The sequence below is a fragment of the Piliocolobus tephrosceles genome, chromosome 19 (genome assembly GCF_002776525.5).
Source record: "Piliocolobus tephrosceles isolate RC106 chromosome 19, ASM277652v3, whole genome shotgun sequence".
Classification (NCBI taxonomy): Eukaryota; Metazoa; Chordata; class Mammalia; order Primates; family Cercopithecidae; genus Piliocolobus; species Piliocolobus tephrosceles.
The window spans coordinates 16906798-16913897 of NC_045452.1; the positions used below are offsets into that span (position 1 = coordinate 16906798).

Here is a 7100-nt window from a genome sequence, read left to right on the forward strand (position 1 = left end):
GCAGCAGAAGAGCCTTGCAGCTCAGATAAGGAATTGAGTTTAATTTTAAGGGAAAAGGGAAACTGCTGAAGAGATTTCAGGGGTGGGGAGGGTCATACACTGATTTTTTACTTTAAAATATCACTCTGGGTCAGGTGTGGTGGCTCACACCTGTAATCCCCACACTTTGGGAGGCTGAGGCAGGCAGATCACAGGGTCAAGAGATCAAGACCATCCTGGTCAACATGATGACACCCCACCTCTACTAAAAATACAAAAATTAGCTGGACATGGTGGCACACGCCTGTAGTCCCAGCTACTCAGGAGGCTGAGGCAGGAGAATCGCCTGAACCCAGGAGGCAGAAGTTGCAGTGAGCCGAGATCGTGCCACTGCACTCCAGCCTGGCAACAGAGCAAGACTCTGTCTCAAAAAGAAAAAAAAAAAATCACTCTGGCTGCAGTGTCGAGAGTGGGACAGGAGCTGGAGCTGGGAAAACAGAGAGGAGACCTCTGCAGCTGAGACAATGTTGTTGTCAACAGCTATCTACCCTACTGCAAAAAAAATTACCCTTTATCTCCTCGTAATGGCCAAATCCCCAGTCGCCCCTCATTTTTTACAGCACTCTGCAGCTTAGAAGGTGCTTTTGCTTTATAATGACATTTGATTTTGATGCTTACAATAAACCCAAGAGACAGATACTGTCATCCCCGTCTCAAGGGCTCAGAGAGATTGAGTGACCTGCGTCAAGAAATGCAGCCAGTGAGTGGCAGAGCCAGAGACTGGAAGAGTATCAGTCCCTGATCAGAGACAGCTTAAAAAAAAAAAAAGCTTTGGGAGAGAGTGTGATGTCTAGACCTGCACTGCCTAGTAGCAAGTTTTTCTGGACAAAAGGAGAGAACTTCTACAGCCTCAGACCTTTGTGCCTACACTTTTTAAAGAAGTCCCCAGTACAAACTAAACACTGACTCTAACAAGGTGCTCCTTGCTCAGGACATTTCTGGAGCCAAGGTGCAGGGGCAGAAGGGACACAGGCTTTGTCGTCAAAGATCCTCAAAGAGGATTCCAAGTCAGTCACCTCCCACCTGGACCCTCTGTCTCCTCAATGACAAGGTGAGTTAACCTGGCTTTGAGGATATCTCCAGGGCCTGAGGCACCTGCTTTGAATCTTCTCTGTGGGGGACACATCTTTATCCTGAAGGTTACTTTGATTTTTTTTAAACATTCCAGAGCCGCTGGGAGTAGGGGGACACCTGGGTGCAGACGGAGGGGATGCTACTTGAAATCCAAAACATTTGTGCCATCTGGCTGAGCCGCTCCTCCCTCTTCTTCGCAGGCATCCCACTGCTCCAGCCATTGTGTCCTCGGCCCAGGCAACACCCCCACCTAGTGGCTACTTTCTCCTCTCTCTCCAGGACTGGTGAAGAGTCAGGTTGACAATGAGGCTTCCCACCGTGCAAACAAATCACCTGAGGATGTTGCTAAAAAGCGGATGGGGATGGGGCCTGAGATTCTGCATTTCCAAGGAGCTCCCGGCAAATCCTGCTACTGTATATCCTCAGACCCCACTTTGAAGGGTGAGGAAAATGGAATTTCTGAGCTGTGCTGACCAGTTGCCAACTTGCAAGGGCTCATCTACGCTGCTTTTGTGTAGTCAGTGGTTCCAGTGTGCCCAGCTTCCCCTTGGTCTGACCCAAAGAAATAGAGCCAGATTGAGTAACACATGAGGAAAAGCTTTCAGTATCACCAAAACATCGCACATAGGAACAGTATCCGCACAAGCTACCAGCCACAGGGCCAGGTGCTCAGGATACAAAGGACAAGGTGCTCCAGATGGTTGGTGGTCATGGAGAACCGTGAAAGTTGATTCCTGCATATGCTTAAGAACAGGGACTATTTCCAGAAAAGCCAGTAGGAGGCAGTAGAGGGATAGTGGGGCAGAAAAAGCTCTGGAGATAGCATTCAAAGACAAAAATTCTCATCCTAATTGTGCCGTTACTAGGTTGCATGACCTTAAGTAAATGAATTTCCCTCTCTGGTCCTCAATTGTTAAAAAATAAATAAATAAACATGGAGGAGGGGTTGGGGTGCTGGCTGAGATCATCTCCAAGGCATTTTCCAGTAATAAAATTTCAAAATTCTCAAGAGGCAGGCTGTGGATATAGTGGTTAGGCACACAGACAGCTGGACTGCCTGGGTTTGCAGCTTGTCGCTACCACTGGCTAGCTCTGTGACCTTGGCCAAGTTACTTAACCTCTCTGTGCCTCAGTTTCCTGAAAAAGAAGAAGAATCCCTACTTCATAAGGCTCTTAGAAAGAATACGTGAATTGATGTGTAAACTATGTAAAACACGACCTGGTCCTCCTAAGTACCCATGAGTATTCACAACGCTATAAAGTGAGGTGTTCTTACGTCCTTATCAGTCCTTTAAAAACCTCATTAAGCCATGCCGACTGAGAGGAATTCTAAAATGGTAATGTCACGGTTCTAAATTTTGGAATACTTTGAAAGTGAGGTAGTTCTAAAGTGTCCAGCATACATACTTTCCTTGCCCCATTTTTCCGACAACAGAGCAGATTTTGAGGAAAATCCCATCCATCCATGCCAGCCTCAGCAATACCCTAAACACACACACACACACACACACACACACACACTCTCTCTCTCTCTCTCACTCGTCAAGGAATAGCCATGTGACCAAGGTTTGGCCAATCAGAGCTCTCTGTCCCCCTGGCTCAGTGATTGGTTCAGGAATGGGCACATGACCCAGCCCAGGCCAATCAAAGGAATCTCTGGGGCTTTTGCTAAAAACCCTAGAAAACGGAGATACTCTTTTCTCTGGGATCAGTAACTATGAAAAAATATCATTCTGGAGCTACCTGGTCATCCTAGCTGCTACAGGAAGAGGGCCTGCCTGAGAATGGGATCGATACAGAAGAAAGATTAGCCAAAGGGTGGACAGGGATGGAATTCTGAGGGCATGATTTGACTTCCTGGATCCAGGCACACCTGGCTCCAGACACCCAAACTTCTGAGTTATACAGCCCAGTCATTCCTTTTTTATTTATTGAGCTGGGTTTCTCTCACCTGAAACTCAAGAGTCCGAAGATACGTATTATGGAATGTCTGATCCAAACAAGGTTACACAGGTGGCAGAACTTCATCGAACCAGTGTAGGCAGCTTTAAAGGTCATACTTTCTACATCAATCCACATTGCCTTCTGTGAACTACCCACTCCCCTCCCTCAGGAGGAATTACTCACTTGAAAACAATGAGGTTGGATGTTGACTGGTGGTCCACAAAGGGTGGTTCCTGGTTCTGCAGCAGCAGCATTGCCCGGAAACTTGTTAGAAATGCAAATACCAGGCCCCAGCCCAGATCTACGGGGTCAGAAGCACTGAGGGTGGGTCCCATGAGTCTTTTTAACAAGCACTCCAGGGCATTCTGATGTACACTCAAGAATGAGCACCTCTGCCAGAAATGAGCAAATCAACTTCATTTTGGTTTAATCATTTTCTGGGCACTGTTTGCCAGAGCTGGGGGAGTACAGATAAGCAAGATGAGGCTCTTGACCTCAAGGACTCCGAGTCTGGTGGTGATAGCCAAATCAGCACTCCACATCCAGCCAGCCATCTCTGAGTTGGAGGCATTTGCAACCAGCATCCATGTTTTCCTGGTTCATGGCAAACTTTCAAACCTCCAGCCCCTCATACTCATCTCCCCGGCCTCCACTCTCTCATCTGAAAGGCTTCTCCTCATGCTTTAATACCCAGCTTCAATATCCCCCTCCCCGAGGCCTCCCAGCAGAATTAATTGCCCCTCACCTGAGAAGGGTCCTGTAGCAGGGCCTTCCATCCTTGCTCAGGACGTAATCACATTGCATTAGCAGTGCTTGTTGGACAGTAGCGTCTCCAGCCCAGCTGTAAGTAATTTGAGGGTGAGCACTATATTCCATCTTCTATCCAGAGCCCAGCACAGGGCCTGGCACACAGTAGAAACCAATAAATGCTTGATGAATGAATTAATACATAAATTAAAGGCAGCTCTGAAGCACAGCAAAGGCTCACATGCACAGCCTGAGAGAGTACAGAGTTGACCTGAGTGGGAACCCAGAGCCTGCAGCATCACCACCCACACACCCAGGAGCTTGTCAGCAACGCACAGTTCAGGACCCACCCCAGACTTACTGAATCAGAGGCAGCTTTCACACAAGATGCCCAGGGGACCTCTGTGCCTTTTAAAGTTTGAGAAATTCTGCAAAGGGTAACCTTACCCTTCTGCATTCATAATTCAAGGGATTATAACCAAAGTTGATGTCATCCACACACAACACCTACAGAGGCTCTGTCAGTTGAAGCCACTTTCTCCTGCCCTTGGGAAAACTCCCAACTTGACATGTTCTGGAAAACTGAGGGGCCCAGGGAGAGCCCTTTATTGTCTCTTACCCAGGACATAGCTGGTGGGTAGCATTCTGAGAAGAGGGCAGACACCACTTCCTCCCTTGGCCGAACCCTTGGCGTTGCAAAGGCTTCCAAGGAAGATACACAGAGCTTAGTTCTGGTCAAAAAGTCGCCACTTATCTAAGAATGCAATCAATAACGGCAAGGGGAAATCAATGGGGCCAGGAGATCTATCTCTCTGTGTATTTATGGAGCGTGGATCCCTTGTTGGCAGGAGGCTTCGGCGGACCGGATGGAGCCTGTGCCTGCTTCCCAGAGATCCTGATTCCCTTTCCAAGAATTATGGGGTGTCCTTTGTCTCTGCTCGATAACACCCTGGAGTTACAGAGCCATTTAGAAATGAATTGGCTCATTTTTCTCCCTCCCCCTTGCTTATAGTGACAGGTCATCCTGGCCAAGGAGTTATTAAAGGGACAGATAGAACACTTCGTACGTTCCATCTGGCCCGTGTCTGACTCCACTAGCCTTCCTGTCAGCGGCAGGCCCCAAAGCTCTAACTTCTTGTCAGAGATATAACATTCCAGGAAAAAAAAAAAAAAAGGTAAAAAACTTGAGGCGAGGGTATTTTATTTCCAGTATTTTTTCCATAAAGTTTCCAATTATCCCTCACCTCTAAATATGGATTTCCTAAAAGTCTCATGAGCAAACTGAATGACAATGCATGGTTTATTTTTCCCAAAGTTAGCAAAACCATCTCCTAAAATTAAATTTACCTCCAGAGGAGCATTTAGACAAGTCACTTAACCTCTCTGGTTTCAGTTTCCCCATCTATGACGATGACAATCCCAGCTGCTAAAGTCACTCAAAGAAAGTGCTTCATACGGTACGTGGAGCCTAGGAGATACTCAACAGTTATTCATTCATATTTATCTACAAAGTATTATTATTAGAACATTAATCGCCATTTCCTGAGCTCTTAGATATCTCAGGCTCTGTATGAAGTTGTCAGAACTCTTCACCGGCAGTGGCTTGAGCAGAGGTTGAAGCTCTGGCCCTGCCACTTACTAGCTGGGGATGGGGTGTTGGGCCATCACGGGGAAATCAACATCCCTCCAGGCTTGGACCCAGGATGCCTGCAGGGTAGGGGTGGAGATCCTGCATGAAGCCGCACTGAGATGAGGGTGCCTAATGGAGACTCAGCTCCACTCTCTGCAGCACCAATTCTATTATGCCCTCCAGAGGGATCTGAGCTCCTCCTGGAAGTCTCTGGTAAGGATTCTGAGGTGATGTTATGTATCTCAGCCCCTGGGGCTGGAGCTTTTGGGGTAGTTGGTAATACTAATATATTCAGAGCTATATTTAAGTTCTGGTCCTTAATGTTCTCTACAGCTCTCTACAGCTCACGTGACTGTCTCCCTGTCCAGGGCTGTGTTATGGCTCACTGGGAGGCAGCTTTTCCAAACTTATCAAACGAGTCCTGTCCAGCTCATCTCTGTAAGAATGGAAAGCCTCCTGAGAATGCGCTCTATGACCTTCCACTCACCCCTAGATTAGGATATGTGGGATGCCCATAAGCCCCCAAATCCAAAATACTCTACTCTTGCAGAGTTAAAAAAAACAAACAAAAAACACCGCCGGGCGCGGTGGCTCACGCCTATAATCCCAGCACTTTGGGAGGCCAACGTGGGCGGATCACGAGGTCAGGAGGTCGAGACCAGCCTGGCCAATATGGTGAAACCCCGTCTCTACTAAGGATACAAAAAATTGACTGGGCATGGTGGCGCACACCTGTAGTCCAGCTACTCGGGAGGCTGAAGCAGGAGAATTGCTTTCACCCTGGAGGCGGAGGTTGCAGTGAACTGAGATCGCACCATTGCACTCCAGCCTGAGCGATAGGGAGAGACTCCGTCTCAAAAAAAATAAAATAAAATAACACCTATATTCTGTAGCAGACTGGCTGACAAACTGATTCTGTAACAGAACAATTCTTCCTCCTTCCAAGTATCCATACCCTTTGCCAGGTAACTGCCCCACACCCTTGACTCTGGGCTCAGTGATGGGGTCTTGTCCAGAGGTATGAGAATGCACCTGCTCATTTTGTTCTCACTCTTCCATTTGCTGTCATGAGAAGGACATGCCTGAGACAGCCCGCCATTCATGACAGCATAGATTTTTCTATTTATTACAACCACTTCCTGGCAGATGGCAACAAAGTTTCTAATTTTCTCAAAGGTGGGCTAGCAGAGGTCCCAACACCATTCTTCCCCACACCTCAGTATTGACTTCACTTCCTGTGTATTTCTCAAAGCAGTCCCCCTTGTCTACTTTCATGGTTTGTCTTTTTAATCCTTGTCTAGCAGCAAGTTTTGCGCCTTTTTTTTTTTTTTTTTTTTTTTTTTTGAGATGGAGTCTCACTCTGTCGCCCAGGCTGGAGTGCAATGGCACGATCTCAGCTCACTGCAACCTCCGCTTCCCAGGTTCAAGCGATTCTCCTGCCTCAGCCTACTGAGTAGCTGAGATTACAGGCACGTGCTACCACTCTTGGCTGTTTTTCGTATTTTCAGTTGAGACAGGGTTTCACCATGTTGGCCAGGCTGGTCTCAAACTTCTGACCTCAAGTGATCCGCTTGCCTCAGCCTCCCAAAGTGTTGGGATTACAGGCGTGAAAACCCGCACCTGGTGCTTTATAAATATGTTCTGAATGAATGAAGAATCACCAATA

General features: G+C 47.4%; 1 pseudogene; it reads left to right on the forward strand.

Annotated features, from left to right (window-relative positions):
- Positions 1-5566: 5566 nt before the first annotated feature.
- The window catches only part of LOC111548863, an 11439-nt pseudogene continuing 9905 nt past the window's right edge, over positions 5567-7100 (forward strand).